Raw genomic sequence first — 14,927 nt, 5'->3', positions numbered from 1 at the left:
AAGATGCAAGGGATGTAGTTTAGTTAGCATGCGGTCTCTCTAAATCTGGGAATATTTCTCAGCAATGAATTCTTCCTCCTTTGATCACTCCATCCTATTTGGGAGGGTGCTCATCAGCCCCCTGACATGGTGGCAACACACCAGTGGCTCCTTGGCTACAAATGAAAGAAGAGCTGATGACTATTATTTGTTACCCCGCAGTCTCAAGGAGAATTGGTACTCTGATGCCCTTCTCTTGTTCTTGCCAACCCATTTCCAGCCTGGTTTATCAGATAACCAAACCCTTGTAATTCGCCTTTCACTGCAGATACAGCTGGAGAAAAAGCAAAACAAAGCAAAACAAATAAACTTACTTCACCAGCCCATACGTGCATGAAGGGAAAATTTCACTCTTGCTCCCTTTCAGTCTTCCCCGAAGTACAACAGTCAGCGCAGATCCTAAAACACAATCTTCTTCTGATCCACCAGGTGGAGAGGGAGGACTGAAACCAGCATTTGGCACTGAATGAATGTCAGGGCCAAAAGGAATGGGGTGTAGTTATTATTCCATCCCCGCCATGCACATGATGCAAATTTCTCCAGTTTCTGAATAATATTCTCAGCTGATGATCCTCACTTTCCAGGTGCAACAACAGATTCAGGAGTGACCTCTCTGCAGAAACACCTAGACTTTTCAAAACCAGAACCTCAATTTTTGTGCTATAGTAATAAAAAGACATCTACATGAGATGCTGGACATAGCCTGGGAAATAGGAGATCTTGCCTCGAAAGCAAATTGGTTTTAATTCTTTACATTCATGTCCCTTCTGGACCCTTCTAAATTTTTGCCTCTGTGTTGTTTAACGCTAAATGATAAATTAAATATTAGAGTTCTGTAGTTTTTGACAATACATTGTAAAAGCCATCAGAGAAAATAAAATATTATACTCAACAATATTGATCAGTGTAAATTATGCATGACTCATTTTGAATTACTTCTATAACCCAATATTCTCCTCTTGCTAGTGGGAATAAATTAATTATAACATTAGGAGCCATCGTACAAAGGTTAAAAACAGGCATGCATGCATTCAATCTACAGAAAACTAAAAAGTTTAGGTTAATGAAATGTCTGAGGAAAAGAGTCTCATTAATTAGCAGGTTCACAGCATTCTTCACAGCTATATTTTAGAGATGCCAAACTGTAATATATTAATGCTGTAGGCAAAAGCTGCATCTCCATCTAGAGAATCATTTCAAGCTTATTTTATTCAATCTTGGATTTTTTTTTTCAACTGATTTGAATGCTATAAAGCACTGACTCTTCTTCAAAGTATTTCATGAGACAGAAATGAAGTGGAATGTTTATGGCCCTGTACATAATGAGATAAAGCTACTGAAAGAACTCTAGTTATATTTATTTTTTTAATGAATTTCATATTCAAAGTTTCATTAACACGCTACCTGAAATACGTGTTTATAGATTTGTTTCCTTTGTCAGTATAATTTTTTTATTTTTTTTTTTTTTTTTGGTGGGGGGAGGAAGGGGAAGGAGGAGGAGGAGTGTTCATCCAAACCCACTGGATCAGCAGGATTCTTTCCATTGACTCTGGTGAATACTTTAAGACCTAGTTACCAGGAAAGAAGTGCAGCACTTTGCAACCTAAAAGACTTGGAGCCTTCTGTATAATATGCAGAAAAGGCATGGATTGAGAAGTATTGGAGCTAGCTTATGACAATGTCCAACCCTCAGTTGTGACCTGAAAGCCATTTGTGAATAGATTTTGTAATGATTCATTTTTTTTTCTCCTTTCAGTCTGCCTTTTGGAGAATGTCAATAATGTTACTGTTCATTGGGATTGTTTTTGTGAGATGGGCACCTGTATTTTTTAAGCAGGAAATTTATTCTGTCACTGTGCATCACCTCTAAGAACCAAGCAGTTAAGTAGCATATGTGGTCCTGTGAGTTGTTTTTGTTAGGAAGAAAAATTGCTCCTGGAGGGAGGAGCAGGAATGGGTGAGCTGCCAGGCTCACAAACAGTTCCAGGGATGGGGACTTCTTGTTCTGTGCTTGAGTGGGCAGGAGAAGGAGGAGCTGCCCACTGAGCCAAGTTTTGGGTGGCATGGCTCCCAGTAAAGAGTGTACCAGGGTAGAGAGCAGAGCTTACTGGAGGCAGCATTTCTTCAGCTGACAGACAGTTCAGAATCAAGCTCTAACTTTAAAACTCAATCATCTGAACTGGAACTGAGCCCATCTGGCTCATGGCTCATTTCAAAGCTGGATGCAGCTATGTCTATGAACAAAGCCCCACCTTGGTGGACGGGTGCTTTCTTAACAATTCAACGTTCTTTTTCTAGATAACACTGCACTCTAAAATCTCCCCCACTGTTACTCAACTTGTTCCATAACTTTTTGTTGTTGTTTTTGTTGTCATTATTTTAACTTTCTCTCCTTCTGAATTTTTATTTTATTTTTTTAATTCTGTCACTTCACATTGCTGATCAGGTTGAATATTTACATTTTTTTCTGGCTCCATTCTTTGAGACAGGTCACCACTCTCCTGCTGGCTGTTACACTGCCCTCAAATCTTCAAGATTCCTAACCTATCCCATTAAAGATGACACACGCAGTTTAGCTGGAGCAATTTAAACAGTAGGCCTTCTATCAGTTAAAATACACTGAGGTAGACTGGGTAGCAGTTATATCTGTAAGAAAGGCAAAAGGCTGTAGAGTTACCAGCAGATATCTGCCGTCTTTCTCATTGACTGTGTGTGTATTGTCCACATTGTTCTGCATTTAGTCTACCAGTCCTCAGGGAAATACTTCAGTCATCTGGGTAGGTTAGCTTATTTTCAAGTCTTAACACCTACTTGAACATATTGGGTGAAGCCTTTATTATTTCCAGTAAAGAGGTTTATCTCCCGCTGACCTCTCCAAGCCTACTCACCACTCAAAAAAATGAAAAAGAAAGCCAAGAACCCACAATCGTTTTGTGTGGGCTGCTGAAGAGCTGGGGGAAGCTTTATCAGCAGTAACTTGGGCTTCATTTCATCCAGTGATGCTCCTTTTCTTTCCTCAGTTCATAACATATAATGAAATATATATTCTTCAAAGAGCAACCAGACAGATAGTAAGAGCAGGAAAAAAATAAGTTAGATTCAGAAGATATAAATATATATATATATATATATATATACTCTGTTTGATTGCAGAAGACCAGAAGACAGGGCAGATGGACCAGATAAAGTATAAATCAGCACAAGTCCTTCACTTGATAGAGCTAAACTCTACACCATCTGACAACCTGACCTGTTTTTACGTTTGTTTAAAAATTGGTTCTAGTTTAAGACGTTTTGTAGAAGTATTTTTTTCCTCATTACTTCCTCAAAGTAAATCTGGCAATTTTGCTGACCAGAACAGTTTTTCTCCTCTTTAGTTCAGGAAGAATGGAACACAAAAAAAAAAAAAAAGAGAAAGGGCAAAAAAAAATGTGGGTTTTTATTAGATCTTTAGTAGATCAAAATATCAATTATCATGAGTGTTCTAGGGATCCTATGGGTAAGTTAACAATAACCTATATGAGGGCTGAAGATTTTATTGCATACATATATGTAAAGTATAAAAGTCTAATACCTCTAATTAAACTGGACTCAGAAGGAGACAGATCTTAACAGAGAAGCAGAGTCATACCGTTTCTGGAAATTTTCCAGTTTATATGTGTCTCTTCAATAATGTGGACCTACCAGAATCCCATGTGTTTTGCTAGTCAAAACATTGGGGAATATCCAAAATTCAGCTATCTTAAAATACCATAATATGCACTATATATACCACAACACCTTCAAAACCATAAGCACAGAGCCTGATGCGTTTCATACAGCCCTCTGTTCCTTTAAGGAAAATCAACTGAAAATCAAATGCTTTAAATTAAAAGAATTGTTTTGAATAAGAACTGAAAAGCCAATGCCCCATCTGCTCTGCATCCACGGTGAAGGTGTCTTGCTATATCTTATAGGAATAGGGGTGTGTCTTGGCATTCAATACATGACAATGCATGCACCTCATGTTGAGCAGTATGCCATGCTATGATTAACTCTTTGCCTTCCCCTGAGGTTTTCCTGGAGGGTGGAAACTACAGACTAAAAACATCCATGAGCATGGAGTAGACGGGTGATACGGAGAAGACTGGTAAAGCCTTTAGACACCCTTTGCTCCTTCCTTCTGTTGTGTGTTTCTTAATGGTAACAAAGGCATAGCTTTGCATAGTATGCACAAACTAAATCTTTTATGATACTTTTGAGCACTACAGAAATCTTTGATCTTTGAGCAAAAAGTACTTAATTGCTTGAGACTGCAATCAGGGTCCTGTTTATGTGCTTGCTTAATTCTCATCTTAATCAGTCACTCAAATCACCTGGAGTTTAAGTGTTTTACTGACCCAAGCTCTAAAAACATCTTTAACTGAAGTTGAGTACTCACTCAGCCAAGTACCTAGCCTCATATTTCCAATCAAGATAGCCTTCCAAACCATAAGGATATCTGGGGACATTTTTTAACATTTGACACACAATAAAAAAATATCCATTGACTTGCATACCTAGCAGGTGGGGTTCCCATTGTTAGAACTCAGCACATGTATATTCTGCAAATACTGTTTGGTTTGTTTTTACATCCATCTTGAAGATTAATAACAACATAAACTCCACTTCACTTTTCACCTATCTTAACTCACTATTTCTCAGTCTTTTCCTGAAGAACCCATTTTGAGGCTGTACAAGGGACTTGAAGCTACAGAATTACATTAATATATATTCAGGCATGGGATTGGTGATTGTTCAGATTCTTCTTTCACTTCCTTCATTTCCAGTGTTGTAATTTATTTCACCGGAGATATTTCTGATGTATATTTTAAAAACAGAGAAGTTTGAGGTACCTAGCATTGGCTTGACCAGTGTCTGACTATTTTGACATGCTGAGATGGCCAAACTAAGCTTGTTTTGATATCATACATTTCTTAATTACAACTATCCAAGTTTTTTTATTTCATTCTTGAAAATCACTTGCCACTTTCTCTTGCCCATCAGAAGGCCACAAAAATCTACTTTGATTAATGAAATTTTATTCCTAATTTTCAAGGAAAATGTTCTGAGTTTTAACATCAAGGCAGTTCAATTAGACTTCCAGTTTCTGCAAAGCAAAAAATGTATTTTAAGAAATTATTTCAGTTCTAAATGCAATAAACTCCCTTTTAACACAGGAAACAAACAAACAAACAAACAAAAACTAATACCACTATTTGCAGGAGCTAGTATTAGTCAGTTCTTAATACAAACAAAAACAATCACTCCAGCCTAATTCTCCTAATTTCAAAATTTCTCCTAATTTTAAAACAAACAAAAAGAAAATGGATAGATGAATTGTGCTCCATGGCTCAATAGTAACTGCATTACAGTCCATTTTTGGACTTCCCAAGGGAACAGAGGCTCCAAGGCCATGTGGGCTACATTATACTGGTGTAAATCCCTGTATGTTCAGGGAGCTCTACTGGTTTAAGCTTTATCTACAACACTGATTGTAGTCTTCCTCTTTGGCCTGTATCCATCATTTACATTTTACCTTTTCTACATAAGGCAAATGAGTACCTACAGGTAGATGAGGTAGGAGCTCCCTCCACTCCAGCTCTGAGCTGCTAGCCATGAGATAGCTCTTGTTGTCAAGTCACTTGGCAACAATGGCTGAGTTAATTAGCTTTGCTGAGACTGGACATATTAATTTGGGTTTTAGGGAAAGGTCTTAATGCAGAAAAGTTCCAATAGATACTGATACATAATTCATGTGTGTGTCATATTTGTGTTCAGTTTTTACAAAGTATACCTTCTTATATTGGTGATGATCTTCTTAAAACCTTGCCTGGGGAGTTTGGAATTTTCTGTTCCATTGCCCTGAACTTCTCAAGGCTAAATTACTCACAAAGACACAGCTGCAAGGCTACTCTTTTCACTCAGGAATCAGAAGTTAAAACAAACACATCATAATATTTTGTATCAGTTCACAAATTATGTTAATTGAAATTTTAGGGTTTCTCTTTTTCCCCTACAGTGATATATTCACTGGAATAGTTATGGGCTAATTGTAGCTGGAGTTTACTGACTGCCACAAGATTTGTAAAAAATCAGTTTAGTCTGCCAATTGTTTATGATATAAATTTCACTATGTGAAACAGTCTTCTTGACTAAATATTGTATTTGAATAAATACTGAGACAGATTGATATGCTTAAGAACACATTAATAAATTACAATCCATTCAATTTACTTGTGCTTTTTTGTTTCTTAATCTAAATAATGGGTTACCTCTCTGCAACAATATTTAGAGCAAGTGCAGTTTGTCCTTGATACCCAAAGTATTCAAAGGCAAAGTTTGGTTGCCTTTAACCAAAAAAAAAAAAAAAAAAAGATCAGATTTCCCTTTGCTGACTCATCTTAAAAACATTTCAAACTCCATTGTCTGAACATAACAGAAAAATACTACTACTACAAAGCTAAGCCTCTGTCCTTTGAAGATCAGGTAGCACAAAAGAGAAGCATTCTCGAAGTGATCAAGTTTTGTGCATGTTGCAGTTTCCTCAACAAGGTTAACCCCACATTGGCATGCTTAGCTATAGTGAAAGGAATAATTTGTTTTCTGTATTGTTGCTATGTTATAGTTTATGTGAAAAGGCTGCCCTCTTCTGACAACTTTTTTGTTTCTTCTAAAATCTTAATATCTTTTTCTCATCTCCAGTTATACTTTATCATTTGTTTACCTGTACATTTTATTGGTGGGACCATTGTCTCTTTCCTTACAATTGTATTCAGAACAATGTAAGAAATGTGGAAATAAGAAGAGTAAATATACTATGCAGTTAATATGTAAACGGTATGTGATTGATAAACATGGTAAAAATCACTGCTTCTCCCCCCTCTCCCCCCACCAATTACTCAACCAAGTGGGCAGGAAGCACGTGAATATCTGGTATTCTGGAGCATGGAAGAAATACTAACTGCCACAGATATCACACTTTCACTTTTTAAACTTGTCACCTTCTCATTTTCAGATGCACACACAGTATGGATACACAGTGTGTTTGGTCACTATTTGCCTAAGCCTTTGAGTTTGAACAAGGACTGTGCTTTTGACACAACCTTCCCTACTTACCACAGTCTCATTTGCATCACAGATCCATATCTCAGCACAGAGTCAGTTGCTTTCAAAAGAAATTGAACTGAAAGTTGCCTTCTAGGAGTACACCTAATGCACTCTGATCAGTATTGGCAAGTCAGTGAGTGGAACCAGAAGAGATTTTGAGGAATAGCTCAAGCATACAGCAAAGGTATGGCGAGCAATCAAGTCTCACATCAACTGCTACCCATCCCCTCCTTCCTGACCACGGTAGCTGACGGCCACAGCCACTGTCTCCAGCTGCACTGAGGTTGCAGCAAGTGAGGTACCTGAAGGCTGAGCATATTTAAAAACTACCATGTTACTTTTTTTAGGGCATAAAGCTCTTTATTAATGTTTCTCTCCTACACTCCTACAGTACACAGAAGGATGCAGAGGTCGAAATTGAAAAGGGAATTTGATGTCACAGTGCAGAGCCTCTTTGGCAGTGGCAGTGAATCCAGAGCTCTGTGGCAGTAGATATATAGACTTCTTTCTTGTGAGAAAGGACAAACCAGTTGGAATTCAGAACAACTAAACACAGACTTTTAACTGTAAGCCCATTTACCTCATTGATAAGTTAATGTAAAAAAAATATGTATTAACAGTCCCTAAAGTAAGGATGGACCCAAGAGTCCCTCTTCAATTGAATACTCCCCTTGATGGGCGTACCTTTGCTTTCTCTAGCCCAGTTAATCATGGTCCCTATCTACACACCAATGAAACATCAAGAGGAGGGGGTAAGAGCTCCCAGCCCAGGACAGCTTAGAGCATGAGGGCAAAAGCACTCCCTTGGGAATCCAGAGATGTAGGCCTAAATCTCCTGAATGCCATGGCTGACTAACTTGTAGTCCAAATGTTTTTTTAACCCTAAATTGTACTTGCTAGGAAGCAGCAGCATATCATTTTCCTTACACTTTTTTTAACAGAAGGCAGAGTCTGTCTCAACTTTTTGTGTGGACTTTAGTTCAAAGCATTAGATGTGCACCAGGTATGCCCACCAGACTGAAGGGAGAGGTGTGTGAATGCCTAGACTTCAGATATTGATTAGCTAGGAGGCAATGTCAAACTGTTCAGCACTAAGACTGATGCACAAATCTGGATATGCTCAGAAGAAACATTGCAAATGTCAACGTGAAAAAAGAGACAGGAACCCTGATAGCTGACAAATGCAGAGGGTAACTCTGGATTTAGCATAAATCCTGATTAAGTACCTCTTTAGGTCTTTACATCTGATTCCTTCTTTTCTCATTCACATCATTTGCCATCCAAACAGTAATGGCTTGTGTGATTGTTAATTACCCTGAAATGCTCCTTTAGAAGTAACTCGTAACTATTTACAACATTCACATAAAAAGAACAGAGCTTTTTTTACAGAGCTTTCTTCTTCCTAAAAAGTTACCTGCACTCCCTTCAGCCTCTCCTTACTAAATTGCTTTCCACTTAGCTGCATATAAAGCTAGCCTGTAATTCCACCAACATACATCTGCACTTTACCTTGTACAAATAAGGAATCTCAATGTGAAATCAATCCTTAAGTTATCTGAGGTAGAGACCATAAAAAACAGTCTTAACTGTGTATAGCATAGCTGAAATCAATACAACCTTCCCAAATTGAACTGGCAAATGGTCTTGTTCTACATATCTTTAATCTGGACCATTTCAACCTGTTGTGAGTTAAATAAATGATGTAGTGAACATCTCCTGCATTTTATGTTGTCTATCCTCTAAGCTACTGCTTACTCCAGTGCCTACCAGTACTTAATGAATTTCTTGATATATCCTTACTGTCATGACACTTGAAATAGCATGGTTAAAAGAAAAGATGGATTTATCAAATACAAATCAGGTCTTACACAAACACAGGAAAAAATGTGCTTATATTAGCTTTATAAACCTGTCACTCAACAATTTCATCTTCCTGTGAATAAGCATTAAATAAAAATACTACATTAAAAGTTCCAAACTTGTTGCATTTGAATTAAATAATTTAGAATTTATTACTGTAAGTATATACTAGCAAGATCCCTTTGGTATTACTACAATGATCTTGTTAATTACAGAACCTACGTTTACTCATGAGATACATCTTTTTTCATGTGTATAGAGATTGTTCCTTATGGTTAAAAACACTAGCTACAAGTAAACTACTAAGATAACAATTTATCTTTACAAATTGGGATTATTTTTTTTTATTTTTTTTTGACTGGAAAAAAGTCCCTCAAGGGTCAATATGGCATCCAGTATTGTTTAACTTATTCATTAATGGCTTGGACAAAGGGATAGAAAGCCTTCTCAGCAAGTTTGCTGATGATACAAAACTGGGAGAGAAGTTCAATACCCCAGAGTGCTGTGCTGCCATTCAGAAGGATCTTGACAGGTAGAGAGATGTGCAGAGAGGAACTTCTTGAAATTCTACAAAGGCAAGTGCAGGGCCCTGCACTTGGAGAGGAGTAACCCCATGCACCAGTACAAGCTGGGGGCTGACCTGCCCGAGAGTAGCTCTGCGGAGAAGGACCTGGAAGTCCTGGCAGACAAAGGCTCGACCATGAGTCAGCAATGTGCCCTTGTGGCCAAGAAGACCAATAGGATCCTGGGGTACATTCGGAAGAGTGTTGCCAGCAGGTCAAGGGAGGTGATCCTCCCCCTCTACTCAGCCCTGGTGAGGCCACACCTGGAGTACTATGTCCAGTTCTGGGCTCCCCAGTACAAGAGGGACATGGAGCTACTGGAGCAAGTCCAGTGCAGGGCTACTAAAATGATTTAGGGGCTGGAGAATCTCTCATATGAGGAGAGGCTGAGGGAGCTGGGCCTGTTCAGCCTGGAGAAGAGAAGACTGAGAGGGGATCTTATCAACGTGCATAAGTATCTGAAGGGAGGGTGTCAAGAAGATGGATGGGGCCAAGCTCTTCTCAGTGGTGCCCAGCAACAGGACAAAAGGCAATGGGCACAAACTGCAACACAGAAAATTCCACCTGAACATGAGGAAAATCTTCTTTACTGTGAGGGTGACAGAGCACTGGAACAGATTGCTCAGAGACATTGTGGAGTCTCCTTCTCTGGAGATATTCAAAAGCTGTCTGGACACAATCCTGGGTGATATGCTTTAGGGGACCCTCCTTGAGCAGGGAATTTGGACTAGATGATACCCAGAGCTCCCTTCCAACCTCAATCATTCCATTATTCTGTGAAAACATATGTCCACTTTTTTTTTTTTTTGGTATTAAAATGAAAAGTGTTGGTGGATATTTTGTAATCTGACAGAGAATTCAAACAGTACTGTAATCAGTCCAACTGCTCTTTTGCTCTGATGCAGAACTGAGTTATCATTACCACTTGCTTCAGAACAGGAAACCTCGGAAGATTTTTATTTTCTGCCTGACTGTGACATCCTCTGCTGAGCTTAAGAGAGCTGACAGAATTAGTACAAAGTAGCATGTGGCAGTTGGCCATAAACAGCAATGCATTTCCGAACAATTACAGCACATTTTTGCTGGTGCTGGGAGACACAAGGATGGAGTCCAAATGCTTAGCCACTTGAGAAGGGCAATTATGCACTGGAAATGCTCTGTCTGGAACAGTCCCTCTTACAAAATGGAAATTACAAACTAAACTGGAAAGACAGAATTAAAACCAAAAGAGTTTCTTTGTCTCATGTGGATTACTGGAACCTCCTGGTCAACCCCACCACTCCTTTCCTCTTCACCCAAAACTTGCCCCAAACAAGGCAGCAAATCACTGTTTCTTTCTTACCAAAACTTACATAGGTATGGTCCTCACTATACCTTATATAGGTATGTTTAAAATGTGTGAAAATTGCCTTTATAATGTATCACTCTTAACACCAGTAGTCATACCCTTATGTCTCCTTGCATCTTCAGCAGCACCTTTCTTGACATTTATTCCATATATTCATAATGGGAAAATTCTAGAAAAGTATCTCAGTTGTCCTGGTTCCAGTTAGGACAGAGTTAATTTTCCCTCATAGTAGCTGGTAGGGTGCTATGTTTTGGATTAGGATGAGAAGAGCGCTGATAACATGCTGATGTTTTAATTGTTGTCGATGTTTTAATTGTTGATGTTTAATTGTTACAGCTGACCCAAACTGGCCAAAGGGGTATTCCATACCATCTGACGTCATGCTAAACAATATATAGGGGTGGCTGGCCGGGGTGGGGGGCTGGCTGCTCAGGGATAGGCTGGGCATCGGTCAGCGGGTGGTGAGCAATTGCGTTGTGCATCACTTGTTTTCTTACACATTATTATTATTATTACTACTATCATTATCACTATTATTATTATTATTGTTATTATTATATTCCTGTCTTAATAAACTGTCTTTATCTCAACTCACCGGCTTCACTTTCCCGTTTCTCTCCCCCATCCCAGAGAGGGAGGGGGGAGGATGAGCGAACGGCTGTGTGGTGTTTAGCTGCCAGCCGGGTTAAACCACAACAGTCCTTTTGGCGCCCAACGTGGGGCTCGAAGGGTTGAGATATCGACAAATTTGACCAGAGTGTGTTAAACTAAAATTGGTATAAGTATTGGACCTGCTTAATAGTTGCTAGTCACGATGTTGATTGCCTTAATCTCCAGTCTGCTGTACCTGTATTCCAAATTGAGTTTTATAGTGCGTTACTTTCTGTATGTGCTCCCTGTTGCACTGTTTATCCTTTCCGGGCCCTGGTTTAAGATTGTTATGGTACTGTGCGGTGTAACAATGGCTTATGAAATGATGAAATATCTGGTCATGACTTTAACCTGGTATTTGTACTCAGCACTGACGTCGACTCTATACTTTGGAAACCATATCTCGGAAACTATTAGCAATTACACCTATTGCCTGTTTTCGTTAGGGAGCCAATCTGTGAAGGGGACAGGGGAAGACATGTTTCCCTACCTGTTCACTCTCCCTTTCTCCTTCACCACCACCCTCTTATCCCCCGAGGTAGTTACGGTGGTTCTCCAAGATGTTGAATATCCTTGGGATACTCAGACCAGCCTGCTCTTGTTGTTATGTCTCCTGAATGCGCTTCAGGTTTTGTGGAGGGTTAAACAACTACTTAGGAATCTCATCCGGAGATCTGTCTTGAGGCGGGATAGTTGCGAGTGGCAGGGAGTGTGGGAGGATATGGGCAGGTTTCTAGAGCAGTGGTCACCTCCAGTGTTTTGGACATTCACCCCTGAACAACTGCAAAATCCTAAAAAGCTGGCAGAATGCTTGAAAAAAAGGTGTCATGACTCTGGCAGTTCCAAAGTGACACAAATCACTGTAGCGTGCTGGGGTCTGGCTTGTGCCTATCGAGCCGCAATTGATGCTACTAGCAACCTAGCTCCAGCCCCTGCAGCTGCTCCAGCTCCAGCTCCTGCAGCCACTCCAGCTCCTGCAGCCGCTCCAGCTCCAGCTCCTGCAGCCACTCCAGCCCCTGCAGCAGCTCCAGCTCCTGCAGCTGCTCCCACTCCTGTGTCTGGGTCAGAGAAACGAGCTGTAGCAGTGCAAGTTGACCCCGCAGAGGGTATTCCAACCCCTGTGGCAGACCCTGTGTCTGGGTTAGAGAAACGAGCTGTAGCAGTGCAAGTTGCCCCTGTAGACAAGGTGAAGAAATGGTATAGAGGCTCAGGTCGTTTAGAACGCAGACAGTCTTCTGCTAAGTCTGGGCATAGTGAAGACGAGGCTGGGCCATCAAAGGTGCAGGAGACTGAAGATGAGGATGGGGATGTCGAAAAATCAACAGTAACTACCCGGACTCTATACCAGCGTGAGCTACGAGATGTGCGAAAAGATTTTGGTCGCTGTATAGGTGAGCAGCTTGTCACCTGGCTGCTCCGGTGCTGGGACACGGGAGCCAATTATGTGGAATTAGAGGGCAAGGAAGCCAGGTGGCTGGGATCCCTTGCTAGGGACGCATGCATTGACAAAGCAATTGGAGATGGAGCACAATCTCGCAGCCTCTGGAGGCGTCTCCTGTCAGCTGTGCAGGAAAGGTATCCCTTCAAGGAAGAACTTGTATGTCTACCAGGCAAATGGACCACCATGGAGAAGGGAATTCCGTACCTGAGGGAATTGGCCGTACGGGAAGTCATTTATAAGGACCTAGACGATGCACAAACATCCGCAGATCCAGATGCAGTCCGGTGTACACCACCCATGTGGTGGAAGTTTGTACGGAGTGCACCATCATCATATGCCAGCTCATTGGCAATACTAGCCTCGAAAGCGGAGGAGAATCCCCCAGTGAATGACGTGGCTAAATTACTCCGGCAGTACGAAGGAAATCTCTCCTCTTCCCTACAGGCCTGTGTCTCGGCTGTGGAGAAACTCTCTGAAGAGGTCCACCAACTTAAAGAGAATTTATCTTCCCCTCCACCCGAACAAACCAGTGTCCACCAGCTAAAAGAGAATGCTTTGGAGAAACTTTCTGAAAAGATCCACCAACTTGAAGAAAGATTATCTTCCCCTCCACCTGAACGAACCAGTGTCCACCAGCTAAAAGAGAATACTTTTGAGAAACTTTCTGAAAAGATCCACCAACTTGAAGAGAGATTATTTTCCTCCCCACCTGTACAAACCAGTGTCTCAGCTATTAGGGGTAAACGTTCATCTATGCAGGGAAGACAATATGGTGGGCACACACACCGCGCCACCCTGTGGTTTTACCTACGTGACCATGGAGAGGACATGAGAAAATGGGATGGAAAATCTACTGCGACCCTAGAGGCACGGGTACGTGAATTGCAAAGGAAAACAATTGGGAAAAAGGAGTTCTCTGAAAAGTTTGCTGTTCCATCTTCCAGCAGGCAGTCCTTTAAACACAGAAATGAAGATTCTGACCAGGACTAGAGGGGCCCTGCCTCCAGCCAGGGGGAGGAAAGGGACAATCGAGTTTATTGGACTGTGTGGATTCGATGGCCTGGCACGTCAGACGCACAGAAGGCTTTGGTAGACACCGGTGCACAATGTACTCTAATGCCATCAAGCTATAAAGGGCCAGAGCCCATCTGTATTTATGGTGTGACGGGGGGATCCCAGCAGTTAACTGTATTGGAGGCTGAAGTGAGTCTAACCGGTAATGAGTGGCAAAAGCACCGTATTGTGACTGGCCCAGATGCTCCGTGCATCCTTGGCATAGACTATCTTAGAAAAGGATATTTCAAGGACCCAAAAGGGTTCCGCTGGGCTTTTGGCATAGCTGCCTTGGAGACAGAGGACATTAAACAGTTGTCTACCTTGCCTGGTCTCTCAGAGGACCCTTCTGTTGTGGGGTTGCTGAGGGTTGAAGAACAGCAAGTGCCGATCGCTACCACAACTGTGCACCGGCGGCAATATCGCACCAACCGAGACTCCCTGAGTCCCATCCATAAGCTAATTCGTCAACTGGAGAGCCAAGGAGTGATCAGCAAGACTCATTCACCTTTTAATAGTCCCATATGGCCAGTGCGAAAGTCTAATGGTGAGTGGAGACTAACAGTGGACTATCGTGGCCTGAACGAAGTCACGCCACCACTGAGTGCTGCAGTGCCGGACATGCTAGAACTCCAGTATGAACTGGAATCAAAGGCAGCCAAGTGGTATGCCACAATTGATATCGCTAATGCATTTTTCTCCATCCCTCTAGCAGCACAGTGCAGGCCACAGTTTGCTTTCACTTGGAGGGGAGTCCAATATACTTGGAATTGGCTGCCCCAGGGGTGGAAACACAGCCCTACCATTTGCCATGGACTGATCCAGTCTGCGCTGGAGCAGGGGG

The sequence above is a fragment of the Anser anser genome (genome assembly GCF_964211835.1).
Source record: "Anser anser genome assembly, chromosome: 1".
NCBI lineage: Eukaryota > Metazoa > Chordata > Aves > Anseriformes > Anatidae > Anser > Anser anser.
The sequence above is the reverse complement of the archived record's forward strand: the minus strand, read 5'-3'. Positions refer to the sequence as shown.